This window comes from Cnephaeus nilssonii (genome assembly GCF_951640355.1).
Source record: "Cnephaeus nilssonii genome assembly, chromosome: 14".
NCBI lineage: Eukaryota > Metazoa > Chordata > Mammalia > Chiroptera > Vespertilionidae > Cnephaeus > Cnephaeus nilssonii.
In genome coordinates, this window is record NC_137085.1 from 16,503,534 (window position 1) to 16,520,480 (window position 16,947).

Genomic DNA, 16,947 nt, shown 5'->3' on the forward strand with positions numbered 1-16,947 from the left:
TGGATTATTACTCAGGCAATAAGAACTCATGTGTCATGATGATATAACTGAATAAATAAAAAACAAAATGACTAGGGAATGAGGGTAAGTTTTTTTTATAGGAGAATACAACTAATAAGCAAGAAAGATACAATAGAATTAGAAAAATCACCATTTTGCCTCAACATTTTCAATAATTTTGTCATATAAGAATTACCAATGGATGTTAACTATAGTGGGTGAAATTTTAATAAGGAAAAAGTTATGCTTACATAATATCAAATGATACCTACTAATTACAAGGTTAAAACAATAACTTGAAGAAAATTGTAACTTTTCTGTAGAGAACTTGCCAGACACCACCTTAACCAACTGATCAAGGATTAAAACACTAGATATTTCATCAAGATATCTGCAGATTAGCTCAAAGTTACACCTACTAGCTCCCAGCCCCAAACCAGATTTGCAACTAAATTACAGAGCAATCAATTTGAAAAATAACTCAAGAATAGCTAATATGAAAACTTATAACCAAAGAGTACAGTAGAAATCACATGGGGGTTGGTGAGAAGGGTGGAAGATGGTAAAAGGGAGAGCCTCCTCATAAATGTGTGGTTGTGCTGAAAAGCCAGAGGGATATCGCAGGCATGAAGCTCCCTCCCCTAAGAAGCATAGGGTCTCAACCCCATGCAGGGATCCCAACCCAGAGCAGCAGAGACTTGAGCAGGAACTTGTGAAGCATCTGGTGTTTGGAATCAGTGGGGATTCTGTCCACTGGGGAGATTTGGACCACACTATCCCAGGTAAAGCAAAATAAAGAGTTCCCAGTCTTTATTCGTTACCACCAAACCAGCACTGCAAGAAATGTTAAAGAGACTGCTTTCAGAAGAAGAAAATACATATTGTAGAGAGGAACATAGGTAAAAGAAAAAAAAATGGCAAGAAACAAGTAGCTATCAATAATACCTTAAATATAAATGGATTATTTCCTCCAATCAAAAGACATAGGGTATGGGGAGGGTGGTTGGGTGGGAGGTAATCAACCAAAGACATTGTATGCATATATGCATAAACCATGGACACAGATGAAAGGGTGGTGAAGGCCTGGAGGGGGAGGGCAGGCTAGGGAGAGTCAATGTGGGGGGAAAAGGGGGACATATGTAATACTTTCAACAATAAGGAATTATCCTATCTAATAAAGAGGGAATATGCTAATTGACACTCACACTGTCACAAAGATGGCGGCACCCACAGCCAATAAGGAGGGAATATGCTAATTGACTGCTCCGCCTTCAAAGACGGCAGCGCCCACAGCCAATAAGGAGGGAATATGCTAATTGACTGTCCCGCCCTCAAAGATGGTGGCATCCACAGCCACAAAATGGTGGCGCCCAGTCCCCTCAGCTCTGCCAGGGTGGCAGGCCCACCTACCTCTGGAGTCCCCCAGTCCCCTCAGTTCCCCAGCCGCCCAGTGCCAGCCTGAGGCTCAGGCAAGCCTCGGATGGTGGCTGCCCAGCCGCCCAGGGCCACCCGAGGCTCAGGTAACCAGGGCCAGTGGAGGCTTGCGCTGTCGGCAGTGGCAGCAGCAGAGGTGTAATGGGGCATTGCCTTCCCCTGATCGCCCCTGAGGGCTCCCAGACTGTGAGAGGGGCAGCCTGGGCTGAGGGACCCCCCTCCAACGCATGAATTTTCATGCACCGGGCCTCTAGTTTTAAAATAAAGATGTTAATGCATCTTATGTTCTAAAAAAAAAAAAAAAAAAAGACATAGGATAGCTGGATGGATAACAAAAACAGATCTAAAGACACAGAAGCATCGATCAGATGCTCAAACGTCAGAGGGAAGGTAGGGGAGGGTGGGGTAAGGGGGAGAGATCAACCAAAGGACTTGTATGCATGCATATAAGCATAAGCAATGGATGCAGACAACAGGCGGTGAAGGTGAGGGCAGGACTGGGGGGCTGTGAGGACAATGAGGGGATAAGGACACATTTGTAATACCTTAATCAATAAAGAAAAAAAAAACATAGGTTAGCTGGATGGATAAGAAAACATGACATACACACACACACACACACACACACACACACACACACACACTAGAGGCCTGGTCTGGTGCACAAAAGTCATGTGGTCTGGTGCACAAAAGTCATGTACGGGGCGGGGGGGGGGGTGTCCCTCAGCCCAGCCTGCACACTCTCCAATCTGGGACCCCTCTCACAATCCAGGACTGCTGGCTCCCAACTGCTCGCCTACCTGCCTTCCTGATTGCCCCACACTGTTTCTGCCTGCCAGCCTGATCACCCCCTAACTACTCTCCTGCCAGCCTGATTGATGCCTAACTGCTCCCCTGCCAACCTGATTGCCCCTAACTACCCTCCCCTGTAGGCCTGGTAACCCCTAACTGCCCTCCCCTGCAGGCCTGGTCTCTCACAACTGATCTCCCCTGCAGGCCTGGTCCCTCCCAACTGCCCTCCCCTGCTGGCCTGATCACCCACAACTGCCCTCCCTTGCAGGCCTGGTCCCTCCCAACTCTCCTCCCTTGCTGGCCATCTTGTGGTGGCCATCTTGTGTCCACATGAGGGCAGCCATCTTTGACCACATGGGGGCAGCCATCTTGTGTGTTGGAGTGACAGTCAATTTGCATATTACTCTTTTATTAGATAGGACTAGAGGCCCGGTGCACAAAATTCATGCACTAGGGAGGGTGTCCCTCAGCCCAACCTGCACCCTCTACAATCTGGGACCCCTCGGGGGATGTCCAACTTCAGGTTTAGGCCCACTGTGGGATTGGGCCTAAACCTGAAGTCGAACATCCCTCTCACAATCCAGGACCACTGGCTTCTAACCGCTCACCTGCCTGCCTGATTGCCCCCTAACTGCTCCTCTGCCAGCCTGATTGCCCCAACTACTCTCCCCTGCTGGCCTGATCACCCCCAAGGCTTTTATTAGTATATATAGAGGCCTGGTGCATGGGTGGGGGCCAGCTGGTTTGCCCTGAAGGGTGTCCCAGATCAGGGTGGGGGTTCCCTTGGGGTGTGGGGCAGCCTGAGCGAGGGGCCTGTGGTGGTTTGCAGGCCAGCCACGCCCCCTGGCGACCCAAGTGGAGGCCCTGGTATCTGGGATTTATTTATCTTCTACAATTGAAACTTTGTCGCCTGGAGCGGAGCCAAGCCTTCTGCTGGCTCCATGGCAGCAGCCATTTTTGTTGGGATTTATTTATCTTCTACTAGAGGCCCGGTGCACGAAATTCGTGCATGGAGGGGAGTGTCCCTCAGCCCAGCCTGCACCCTCTCCAATCTGGGACCCCTTGAAGGATGTCCTACTGCCGGTTTACAGGGATTGGGCCTAAACCAGCAATCGGACATCCCTCTCACAATCCGGGACTACTGGCTCCTAACCGCTCACCTGCCTGCCTGCCTGCCTGCCTACCTGATTGCCCCTAACCACTCTGCCTGTTGGCCTGCTCACTCCCAACTGCCCCCTATGCCAGTGTGCTAACCCCCAACTGCCTCCCCTGCCAGCCTTTTCACCCCCAACTGTCCCCCACTGGCCTGCTCGCTCCCACCTTTCCTCCCCACTGGCCTGCTCGCCTCCAACTGCCCCCCTGCTGGTCTGCTCACTCCAAACTGTCCCCCCACTGTCCTGATCACCTCCAACTGACCCCCACTGATGGCCTGCTCGCCCCCAACTGGACCCCTGCTGGTCTGCTTACCCCCAATGGCCCCGCCCTTCACCAGCCTCATCACCCACAACTGCCTTCCCCTCTTGGCCTCTAACTGCCTCTACTTCGGCCTTGCCAACATGGCTTTGTCCAGAAGAACATCCGGAAGGTCTTCTGGAGGTCTCCCAGTCTAATTAGCATATTACACTTTTATTAGTATAGATAGTTGAAACTTTGTAGCCTTAAGCAGAAGCCTGTGCCAGCCAGGGTGTGCAGAAAGCTTGGCTTCCCCCATCACCGGGAAACCCAAGCCTCCCTCCTGCTCTCTCCGTGGCTGCAGCCATTTTGGGTTAATTTGCATAGTCGCTCCTGATTGGCTGGTGTGCATGGCTTGTGGGTGTAACAGAGTGATGGTTCATTTGCATATTACTCTTTTATTAGATAGGATATGCTGTCTACAAGAGATACACCTCAGAACAAAAGATTCACACAGGCTGTAAGGGAAGTGATGGAAAAAAATATATTCCATGCAAATGGAAACCAAAACACACACACACACACACACACACACACACACACACACACAAAACCACTGGTTTCAAAAAAATAATCATAACAAGAGAAAAGAAGATCACTACATAATACTAAAGGGATTGATCCAACAAGGGGTTATAATCCTTGTAAACATATATGCACCTAATGTAGAAGCAACTAACTATATAAAGAAATTCTTGGTGGACTTTCAGGAAGAGATTGACAGCAACAAAGTCATAGTACATGTCTGTCATGACTGGACAGATGTTTCAGATAAAAAAATCCAGAAGAAAAAAAAATGACGTTAAAAATCAAACTAGATGGATTTAATTCATACTTATACAATATTTTATCTCAAAGCAGCAAAATATACATTATTTTCCAGTGCACATGAAACATTCTCAAAGATACACCACATGTGAGGACACAAAATAAGACTTAATAATTCAAGATGATTGCAATAATATCAAACATCTTCTCAGATAACAATGGTATGAAACTAAAAATCAACTACAGTAAAAAAAAATTCTCAAAAACATTCAAACACATGGAGGACAAATGGCATGTTATTAAACAATGAATGAGTTACCAATGAGAACAAAGAAGAAATAAAAAATCAACTGAAAACAAACAAAACTGAGAACACAAACACAAAATCTATGGGATATAGCAAAAGCAGTCCTGAGAGAGAAGTTCATAGAATTACTGGGCTACCTCAAGAAGCAAGAATAATCGCAAAAAAAACCAAAAACACAAAAACCTAATCCTACACCTAAATAAACAACAACAACAAAAAGAACAACAAATGAAGCCAAGAGTAAGTAGAAAGAAGGAAATAATAAATATTTGAGTGAAAATAAATGACAAAGAGACTAAAAAATCAACACAGAAGATCAATGAAACCAAAAGCTGGTTCTTTGAAGACATAAACTAGATTGATAAACCATTAACCACACTCATTAAACAAGAGAGAACCCAAATAAATAAAATGAGAAAGGAAAGAAAAGTTAATAACTGACATCAGAGAAACACAAAGTAGTATAAGAAAGGACGAAGAAAAATTAAATGCCAACAAACTGGACAACCTAACTGAAGTGGACAAATTCCTAGAAACATACAATCTTCCAAAATTCAATCAGGAAGAATCAGAAAAACAGAATATACCAATAACAACCAATAAAATTAAATAATTTTAAAAACTCCAAATAAAAGTTCTTGACTGCATGGCTTCAGAGGCAAATTTTACCAAACATTCAAAGAAGAACTAACTTCCAAGCTCTTCTGATGAGGCCAGCATTATCTTAATACAAATACTATATAAAGCCACTAAAATAAAATAATCTGGTAAACGTAGATGCTAAAATCCTCACAAAATTTTACCAACTGGATCCAGCATTGCATTACAAAGACCATACACCATGATTAAATGGGATTTATTCTAAGGATGAAACATTGGTACAATATTAGCAAATCAATGATGTGATACATCACCCAAACAAAATGAAAAACAAAAATCACATGATCATATCTATAGATGCAGAAAAGCATTTGATAAAATCCAGCACCCATTTATGATATAAACTTTCAGAAAATTGGCAATAAAGGGATCATACCTCAACATAAGTAAGGTTGTACATGAAAAATGTACAGCCAACAAAATACTCAATAGGCAATAATGATATGCGTTTTCTTTAAGATCAGCAATAAAACAGAATGTATGCTTTCACCACTCTTTTTCAACATAGAACTGGAAGTCCTCGTTCAGAGAAGAAGAAGAAATTAAAGGCATCAAAATTGGAAAGGAGGCAACACAACTGTTATTATTCCAGGAGACATGACAATGTACATAGAAAACCTAAAATCTTCACCAGAAATCTACTAGAACTAATACATGAATTCAGCAAAGAATTAGAATACAGAAATAATATCCAGAAATTGGTGGCATTTTTATACTCCAATATAGAACTATCCAAAAGAGAATCTAAGAAAACTATCCCATTTACTATTGCAACAACAAAAAATAAGGTACTTGGGAACAAATTTAAACAAGGAGGTAAAAGACCTGTACTTGGATAACTATAGGACATTGATGGAAGAAACTGAGAAAGACACAAATAAGTGCAAGCATACACTATGTTCATGGATTGGAATAATTAACATTAAAATGTCCCTATTACCCAAAGCAATCTATAAATTCAATGCAATTCCTATTAAAATACCAGTGACATATTCCACAGGTGTAGACAAATATTCCCAAAATTTATATGGAACCAAAAAAGACCCCATATATCCTCTGCAATCTGGAGAAAGATGAAAAAAATTGATAATTCTGGATATCAAATTATACTACAAGGCCATAGTATTCAAAGCAGCCTGTACTCACATATAAGAACAGGTATATAGATCAATAGAACAGAAAAGAGAGTCCAAAAATTGACCCATATCTTTATGGTCAATTAGTATTTAACAAAGGATGCAAGAGCATACAATGGAGAAAAGACAGTCTCTTCAACAAATAGTATTGGGAAAACTGGACAGGTACATGCAAAAAAATGAAAATAGACCAACAGACACAAAAATAAACTCAAAATGGATAAAAGACTTAAATGTAAGTCCAAAATCATAAAAATCATAGAAGAAAACATAGACAATAGAATCTCACACATCTCTTGTAGGAATTTTTTTGTTTATATATCTCCTAGGGCAAAAGGAACAAAGAAAAGAATAAACAAATGAGACTAAATCAAACTAAAAAGCTTCAGCACAGCAAAAGAAACCATCAGCATAATGATGAAAGGGGAACCCACTGTGTGGGAGAACATATTTGCCAATGATACATCTGATAAGGGGTTAATTTCCCAAATATATAAAGAACATCTACAAATCAACACCATGAACAAAACAATCTATTAAAAATTGAGCAAAGGACCTGAAAAGACACTTCTCCAAAGAGGGCATACTAGTACATATGGTCAATATACATATGAAAAGATGTTCATTGTCTTTAATGATCAGAGAGATGAAAATTAAAATGATAATGAGATATCACTTTACACCTGCCAGAATAGCTATCATTGATAAATCAGCAAACAAGTACTGGTAAGGATGTGTAGAAAAGGAAATTCTAGTTCACTATTTATGGGAATGCAGACTGTTGCAGCCACTGTGGAAAAACAGTATGGAGTTTCCTCAAAAAAATTAAAAAAGGAAATGCCTTCTGATTTAGTGACCCCACTTATAGGAATATGTCCTAAGAATTCCAAAACACCAATCAGAAACAATATATGCCACCCTGGACAGTGTGGTTAAGTCATTAGAGCTTCTGCTTCTGCCTGTGGACCAAAGGGTGGTAGGTTCCATAACCAGTCAAGGGCATGTACCAGAGTTGCAAGATTGATCCCTGGCCCCGCTTGGGGCACATTCAGGAGGCAACCATCAATGTGTCTCTCATTGACGTTTCTCCTCTCTCTCTCTCTCTCTCTCTCTCTCTCGCTCTCTCTCGCTCTCGCTCTCGCTCTCGCTCTCCCTCCCTCCCTCTCTTTCTCTCTCCCTGTCTCCTTTCCTCCCTCCCTACATTCTACTCTATTTCAACTCACTGGAAAAATATCCTCTGATAAGGATTAACAAAAAACAAAAAAACACACAAATGAGAGGGGTATAAAGGTAAGTTCTTTCTTATAGAATACAACTAATACAAGAAATGATAGAATTCATAAAGACCCACCATTTGACTACCACCTTTGCAATAATTTTGTCATATAAGAATCATTAAAGTGAGTGGGTGAAATTATAAGGAAAATACTATGTTTATACTAGAGGCCTAGTGCACGAGATTCGTGCACAGGTAGAGTCCCAGGCCTGGCCAGAGATCAGGGCCTTCAGGTTGCTGGCTGGGGCCTTCCTTCATTCCGTGCCATCCCCTAGTGGTCAGCACATGTCATAGCAAGCGACTGAACTCCTGGTGTCCTGGTAGAACTCTTGAGGGACACTTTGCATATCAGCCTTTTATATATATAGATAATATCAAAATATCTACATAAATTATACCTTTTAATTACAAGGTTAAAAGCCTATCTAATAAAAGGGTAATATGCAAATTAACTATCACTCTGTCACTAATATGACAGCGCCCAGTCCTCTCAGCCCTGCAAGAGTACCTCAGTCCCAGTGGGGGAGGGAAGGGGGGGTAGGGTGAGCAGCCTGGTGGAATGCTTGCTTCATCGCCATGACGACGAGGCAAGCGTTCCAAGCCCAGCCACGGATGGGCCTCTGGCCAGGCCAGGGCGAGGAATGCTTACATAAGAAGAGAAGGAACCCGCGAGCTGAGTAGAGTTGAGTGGCCCCTGACTCCCGAGAAAGGTCAAGTCCGGGCAGCCAGAGGGTAGAGGGGGTGGAGAATATTGTGACAGAAGGGGCTGGTGGCAGAGGCACAGGGGTGAAAGCCAGCCAAGAAAGAGAAAGGAAGCCCTTTATCGGAGTTCCTGAGAACAGGGAGGGAAGTTGTTTGCATTTCCCAGCCGCGGATGGGCCTCTGGCCAGGCTTGGTCATTGCCCCGGTGATGAGGCAAGCATTCTGCGCCCGGCCACAGATGAGACTCTGGGCTGTGGAGAGCCTCTAGGCAGCTGGCGTGGAGCGGCCAGGCCTCACAGAGAGCTGCTGGTACACAGATTCGTGCACAGGGCTACTAGTAGTAACTATACAAAACTGTAACTTTACAGTAGGTAACCTGGCAGATAAAACCATAGCAAATGAAGATAAGTGAAAATACTAGTCATTGGAAAAATTAATAGCATATGCCTTCTAATAATATGCACTGTGGTATATCTGCTGAAAATCAAAGTATGAAACATACACACATACAAACAAAAAAATGGTAAACATAGTAAGACGTTAACAATTATGGAATCTGAGCAATGCCTATCAAGGAATTCTTGATACATTTTTTAACTTTTCTGTATATTTAAAATCATTTCAAAACAAAAAGTGGAAATATCCTTTGTCCCAGCTTGAACAATGCCCAAGAAGAAAGGCGTCCAGGCATGACTGGAATCAGGAACACTGTCCCCCAGGACTCCAGTCCTTCTTACTCTTGGACCCTGGGCTCCCCAGAGGGCAGTCAGAAATTAGCCACAAGCTTGGGGACTTGGTTGCAGTCTCTCAGTAGCAGTGAAGTGTTATATGTGGACTCATTTCTCTAGAGCTGGTTAAGGAAAATGCAAGTCTATAGAAGTGCTAAGGCCCCAGATATTGCTTCTGTGTGTCTGGATGTTAGGTCTCCTGAAGAAAACCTGAGGAGATGGGCGATAAACTGGAGCAGAAGGTGTCTGAACTCACCAATGATGAGCCCAGGTGAGAGGAGCTGGAAATCTACACTTGGCGATGGATCTGCCTGTGTGCTAGTGCAGTGGTCGGCAAACCATGGCTTGTGAACCACATGTGGCTCTTTGGCCCCTTGAGTGTGGCTCTTCCACAAAATACCACGGCCTGGGCGAGTCTATTTTGAAGAAGTGGCATTAGAAGAAGTTTAAGTTTAAAAAATTTGGCTCTCAAAAGAAATTTCAATCATTGTACTATTGATATTTGGCTCTGTTGACTAATGAGTTTGCCGTCCACTGTGCTAGTGGGTTCATGTGTGAGACTCTGTGTCCATGACTGTGTGTGTGTGCATGTATTATATATGTTTCTGTTATTTAATAGTTTGTGTGTGTGTGTGTGTGTGTGCGCGCGCGCGCACGCACGCGTGCTGTGTATGTGAACCACAGTCCTATTTTAGCAAATGTAGTACAAGTTATCACCACCAGGCATGGATTAGGGACTACTGATTCATGTCTGTCATCATAAACACTGGCATCACAGCTGAGCATGAGGAGTGAGATTGTTGTCTCTGCTGCTGGACAAGAAGATGCCCGACCTCACCAGGAACCAAGGTCAGGTCAGAGAGGCTCATACCTCTGCTTAGCAGCGTGTGCTGGTGCATATGGGAGCTGTGTCTGTGGGTTACTCACTCATGTGTGAGGGCACGAAGGTGTGCTGTTGAGCTCTTTGTGTATGTGACCATGTGTGTGTGACCATGTGCATGGGGTATTGGGGTGTTTTAATGACAGTGCCTATGACTAAACAGGCTTAACTGTTCCATGCTGACTGCCCTCCCCTAGTCAAGGGATGGTCAGAAGTGTGGAAGCGTGTCTCTCATTAATAGGAGTGTGTGTGCTGCTTGCTGTAGTAAGTGTGACTAAGTAAGCATATGTGTCATTGGTGTGTGTTTCTTGTGAGATTTTTGAATTGTTTGTGGTCTTGTGTGATTTTGGTACGTGTGTGTAGTGTTTGAGTTATGTATATGTGGTGAGTTGAGTTGTCCTGAGTTAGGTGTGTTAGTGTGTTTGTGGGTGAATGGTACATCACAGAGTGTTGTGCATATCTCACTTGGTATGTTACTTATACTTGCATGTATGTATATGAGTATTCATGTGCTGAACCACAGTGAGGCTATTTGTCCCTTAGGATGGGGATGTGGGCATTGGTGACTGGAATCCTCAAATCAGCTGTGTGTGTGTGTGTGGGGGGGGTGCATCTCTGTATCTGATTTGTATTCAGGACCTCAAGAATTTCCTTAAGTGTCCTTCTGAGACACTTAGTGTCATCCTTCTGAGGCACCATTAGCTGAGATAAGCACACTCAAAACCTCTCCTTGTTTCTTTTATTTAATACTAGAGGCCCAGTGCATGATTGAATCATGCACGTGTAGGGTCCCCTACATGCTTTTGCTTTCGATCACGGAGGAGCTGGGTGCCTGTCCGCTAGTGCACCAGGCCTTTCAGAAGCCTCCGGCTCGGTAGAGCCTTCTGAAAGGCCTGGTGCTGGAGCAGACAGGCACCCAGCTCCCCTGCTTTTGATGGTCCGCAGCTGGACGTGAGCTCGCTGCCCCAGAGGCCCCTTCTGACCGCAGCACAGCCATGGCGCAGACGCTGAGCTCTTGCCGCCGCCGGGGACACGAGCTCAGCGTCCCGCTGGCCCAATCGGCTACCCCGGCCACCCCAGAGTCCCGCCCCCTGTGCCTCCTGCTGGCCCAATCGTGGTCGTAGCAGAGTGATGGTAATTTACATATTACCATTTTATTAGGTAGGATATTTTTATTGATTTCAGAGGGAGAGAGAGCTGGAAACATCAATTATAAGAATCATTGATCGGCTGCCTCCTGCACGCCTCCTACTAGGGATCTAGCCAGCAACCCAGGCATGTGCCCTTGACTGGAATCAAACCTGGGACCCTTCAGTCCCCAGGCCGACATTCTATCCACTGAGCCAAACCAGCCAGGGCTCTCCTTGATTCTTGAAATAAATCTGCTCTCATATCCATTTACCCAAGTGACTGATCAGAATTTTACAACTTCTTCTTTAGTTTATTAAACATCAAGGCAAAATAAACTATAGGCATCATGCTGTGTGAAGTTATAGGGCAGTGAGACCTTGGGAAAGTTACATAAATTTTTTTTAATCCTCAACAGAGGATATTTTTCCATTGATTTTAGAGAGAGGGAAAGACAGAGAAATATAGATGAGAGAAACACATCTTTTGGTTGCCTCCTGCATGCACTCCAACCAGTTCCCAGACTGGGAAGGAGCCTGCACCCGAGGTACCTGCCCTTGGCCAGAATCAAACCAGGGACCCTTCAGTCTGCAGGCCAAAGCTCTATCACTGAGCCAAACCGGCTAGGGCAAGTTACATAAATTTTTGGCCTCAGTTTCCACATTACAAAATGGAAAGCATTACACCTGTTTCTGTGAATTTTACAGAGCCTCTCAATAAATATTTATTGTATAAATAAAGCTAATGTATTTGAGAATTTATTATCAGTTGGAAAGAATATAAATATGAAGAAATGAAATTATCTAGGAAGAGGACTAAGGTTTTTGGACAATTTTTGGTCCTCACAGCTCTAAAATAATACATTGTTCTTGGCTCCCTTAAGCAAGAAAAGGGAAGTTACCATGTGCAATGGTTAAGAGCATGGGTCTGATCACAAAGATATAATAGATGGGACCCCAAGAAGTAGCTAATTCCTGGGAATTTTTAATATAGAAAAAAATGATAATACATATATATCAAGTTATAAACATTACATATCACATATATTTAGATACAGATATACACACAAGTGTATATGTGCCCTTCTGTCCCCTAATGTATAATTGTGTGACTACAGAACTTGTGTCATTTATGTTTCTATTTCTTAAAAGCTAAACAGGTGAAAAAACACAAATTCTTAGTACAGCTGTGAAGAGGTTATAAAATCTGGAAATGTGCCCAGCGGCTTTGGCTCAGTGGTTGAGCACTGACCTATGAACCATGAGGTTACGGTTCAATTCCTAGTCAGGGCACATGCCTGGTTTATGGGCTTGATCCCCAGTGTGTGTGTGACGGGGGGGGGCGTATGGAGGAGGCAGCTGATCAATGATTCTCTCTCATCATTGATGTTTCCATCTCTCCCTTTCTTTCTCCCTGAAATAAATAAAAATATATTTTTTTTAAATCTGAGAATTTAAGACTGATATGTGGATTAATTAGAAAAGGTAGGGGAGGTCTCTAGTCGAGTACCCAAATGTTCACCAAAATGCTCAGCATTATTATGAAATTTAGTTTGTGGACTATTCTGTCTTGGAGCTATTCTGGCATCCAGTGGCTTTCAATGGCCACCCATTTCTAGACTGTCCCTGAGTTTCTAGCTGTGAGTTAATGGGACCCCGCAGGTTCACAAGAGGAGGGTGGTAACACTCCCACAACACCCACTCAGCATTGGAGTCTCATGTTACTTTCAGGCAGAAACAACTGACACCACTTGGCAGGGGCTCATCTTCTGTTTCTGCCACAGGGAATTACTATGGTTTGGCTCTGGGCTGGTGTAGAAATGATGCCTCCATGCTCATCAAGATCTAATCTCATAGGAGTGGGCACCTTGCTTTCTTGTTTATTGCTGAATTTCAGTCCTTAAAAGAGGTCCCAACACAGACTTGATGTTAAAAGTAATGGTTGAATAAAACAGCGAACCCTCTCTTGCTTCTCTGTGATGATGTCTTCTTAACTACAACACGGGGGATCAATGTTTTCCTGCATCCAGATTGCAATAGATGGAAGATGTATACATCCACAGGTGTGTGGAAATAATATGAAATTATTTTAAAGTGGTTTTCCTAGAAAATGACAGTATGAGATGTGATGGTCCTGGCCATTCTTTTTAGGCTCCTGAGACTCCCACACCTTCTTCATCCCCAGCAGACAGAAGAGCAGCATGAGGCCTGAGAACCAGAGCAGCGTGTCCCAGTTCCTCCTCCTGGGGCTCCCCATCCCACCAGGGCAGCAGGACGTGTTCTTCACTCTGTTCCTGGGCATGTACCTGACCACAGTGCTGGGCAACCTGCTCATCAGGCTGGACTCCCGCCGGCACACGCCCATGTACTTTCTACCAGGATCTGGCCTAAACGGGCAGTTGGACATCCCTCAAGGGTTCCCAGATTGGAGAGAGTGCAGGCTGGGCTGAGGGACACCCCTTCCCCCCAGTGTACGAATTTCGTGCACCAGGCCTCTAGTCTATATATATAAAATCCTAAGTGACCAGCCAACCGTTCAATAGCTCTGATGTGCACCAGGGGGCAGACGCTCAACACAGGAGCAGAAACCACAGGTATGGAAACATGGAACAGACTGATGAGTCTCAGAGGGAAGGGGGAAAGGAGGAGCTTGGGAAGAGATTAACCAAAGATCTTGTATGCATACTAGAGGCCCAGTACACGGATTCAGGTGGGGTCTCTCAGCCTGATCTGCACCCTCTTGCAATCCGGGACCCCTCAGGGGATGTTGGATTGCTAGTTTTGGCCTGATCCCCACAGGCCAGGCTGAGGGACCCCACCAGTGCACAAATCAGTGCATCGGGCCTCTAGTTGGTTAATAGAATTATATAGGTTTCAGGTGTATATTTCTATACTTCATCATCTATATATTATATTGTGTGTTCACCACCCAAATTCAGGTCTCCTTCCGTCACCATTTATCTTCCCTTTACCTTCTTCTACTCCCCTCCTTTCTTCTGGTAATAACTATACTGTTTTCTGTATCAATGAATTGTGGGGGGTTTACTCAATCCCTTCACCTTTTTCACTCAGCCCCCAACACCCTTCCCCTCTAACAGCTGTCAGAATGTTTTCTGTATCTATGAGTGTGCTTGTATTCTGTTCATTAAAGTCAACATATATGTGAAATAATGTGATTTTTGTCGTTCTATAATTGGCTTATTTTGCTTTGCATAATAATCACAAATTTCATCCATGCTGTTTGCAAAAGGCAAGATTTTCTCATTTTATGTGGCCAAGTAGTATTCCTTTGTATAAATGTGCCATGGCTTCCTTTCCCTTTCCATTGAATTTATTGGGGTGACACTGGTTAACAAAATTATACCGGTTTCAGATGCACAATTCCACAACACATCATCTGTAGACTCTATTGTGTGTTCACCAACACAAGTCTCCTTCCATATCCTCTTCAATTTTCCCCCACGCAGCCTACCCCTTGCAATCACCATACTATTGTCAGTGTCCACTAGGTTTTCTTTTTTGCTGAAATAAGAAACTCAGAGAAATATTTGTAGCACAGCATTTTTATCCACTCCATTTTTAATTTTTTTAAGAAACTCCATACTGTTTTTCACAGTGGCTGCACCAATCTGCATTCCCACTAACAGTGCACAAGGATTCCTTTTCTCTATGTCCTTGCCAGCATTTCTTTGTTGATTCATTGATGATAGCCATTCTGGTAGGTGTGAGGTGATATCTCATTATGGTTTTCATTTGCATTTTTCGGATGATTATTGACATTTAGCACCTTTTCATATTTCTATAAGTCATCTACATGTTCTCTTTGCAGATCCTTTTTCCATTTTTTAATTGGATTTTTTAGTGACAAAAGACAACATGGTCAAACAATACAAATAATTCTATTCATCTCATATCTTTTCTGCCCCACCTCTTATAGATAAAAAATCTTATTAGTTTCTGATAATTCTGCCTGTGTTTCCTTTTGCTCAAATAGGAAGACACATGTATATTTTATTTCCCCTTCATTTTTTACATATAAAGTAGCATGCTATGAGTGTACTTTTGCACATTGCTTTACCCCATTTACCAATATATCCTCAGATACCTAAGATTTGGAACCAATTTAAGTGCCCATCAGCAGATGAGTGGATTAAAAAACTGTGGTACATCTACACAATGGAATACTACATCGCTGTAAAAAAGAAAAAAACTCTTACCATTTGCAACAGCATGGATGGACCTAGAGAGTATTATGCTAAGAGAGATAAGCCAGTCAGAGAAAGATAAGTATCACATGACTCAAAACTCAAAACCATAAAAATAAATAGGCAGCCACCCCTGCCTGGGACCTGCTACCTTGGCTGTGGTCCCACAGTCAATGAGTCTCCAGCCACCCTGGGCGCAGGTTCTTGTGAGTTCTGAAGCCCGGTCCCCCCTGACAGGCCCAATGCTGTAGCCCAGGGCACTGCAACCACCCGAGCAGCAGACATGTGAGCAGCCCGCTCCTGTCCAAGGATCAGCAGCCCCGCCAGCAGACCACCTCAGGCCTAGGAGCAGCAGCCTCACGTGGCCTGCCCCTGTCCAAGGAGCAGCATCTGTATAAGTGGGCCACTCTCCGGTCCGAGGAGCAGCAACGATGTGAGCAGCCTGCCCCATCTGAGGAGCAGCAGCCGCAACAGCAGCCCATCCATGATTGAAGAGCAGCAGCCCCTTGCAGCTAGCCCCCATCTGAGAAGCAGCAGCTGCGCGCAGCCCTCACCCTGCCCCCATTCAAGGAGCAGCAGCTGTGTGAGCAGCCCAACCCTGTATGAGGAACAACAGCGCTGCAAGCAACACGCCCCTATTCGAGGAGCAGCAGCCGCCTGAGCAACCCGCCCTGGCGGCTGGGTCATATATGGTTGCCTGTGTCCATGCACTTTTTCATATCCTCCTCTTGGTCCAACTGTCCTTCGGTGCCCACAATATCAGCCCTCCACTAAGAGACTCTCTAAAGCCTTTTCTACCTGTGGCTCCCATCTCTCTGTGGTGTTTTTATATTACGGGACAGCTGCAAGTGTTTGCTTTTTCTCCTCATCATGGGGTTCTAAAGACATAATTGCTTCGGTCATGTATACGGTAGTTACCCCCATGCTGAACCCCTTCATCTACAGCCTGAGGAACAGAGATATAAAACAGGCCTTAGAGATGAGTGCCAATAGGGTTAAGTTCTTGAAATGGTAATCACTAAATCCTCTTGTTGCAGTCAGGAGCACAGTGAGACAGATCTTCTATAATTATTGTACCGTCGACATCTCCATATAACCTTAATAGAATATGCATTCTGTTGTTATGTACAAGTGCTGTTAATATTCAACTTGGTCAAATTTGCTACTTGGGTTGTTAGTAATTCTTTAATCCCTTGTTCATAATCTCTTATAAGACCTATGCAAAATGTTTGTAAAATATCTTACAAAATTATAACTGTGAGTTTGTATTTATAGACTATGTTATTGAGGACTTACTGATTTACCATCATGATCCATTCCTGAAGAACTTTTTTAAAAACTGATTATTATTTTCTTCTCACACTGGCTTCAAGCTGATTGTGCACATCTCTTCCAACTCACATTCAATGACATTATGTTGGTAGATGTCAATCAGCCATGATAAGAATAATTACAGCATGAAAATTATCATGTGCTACAA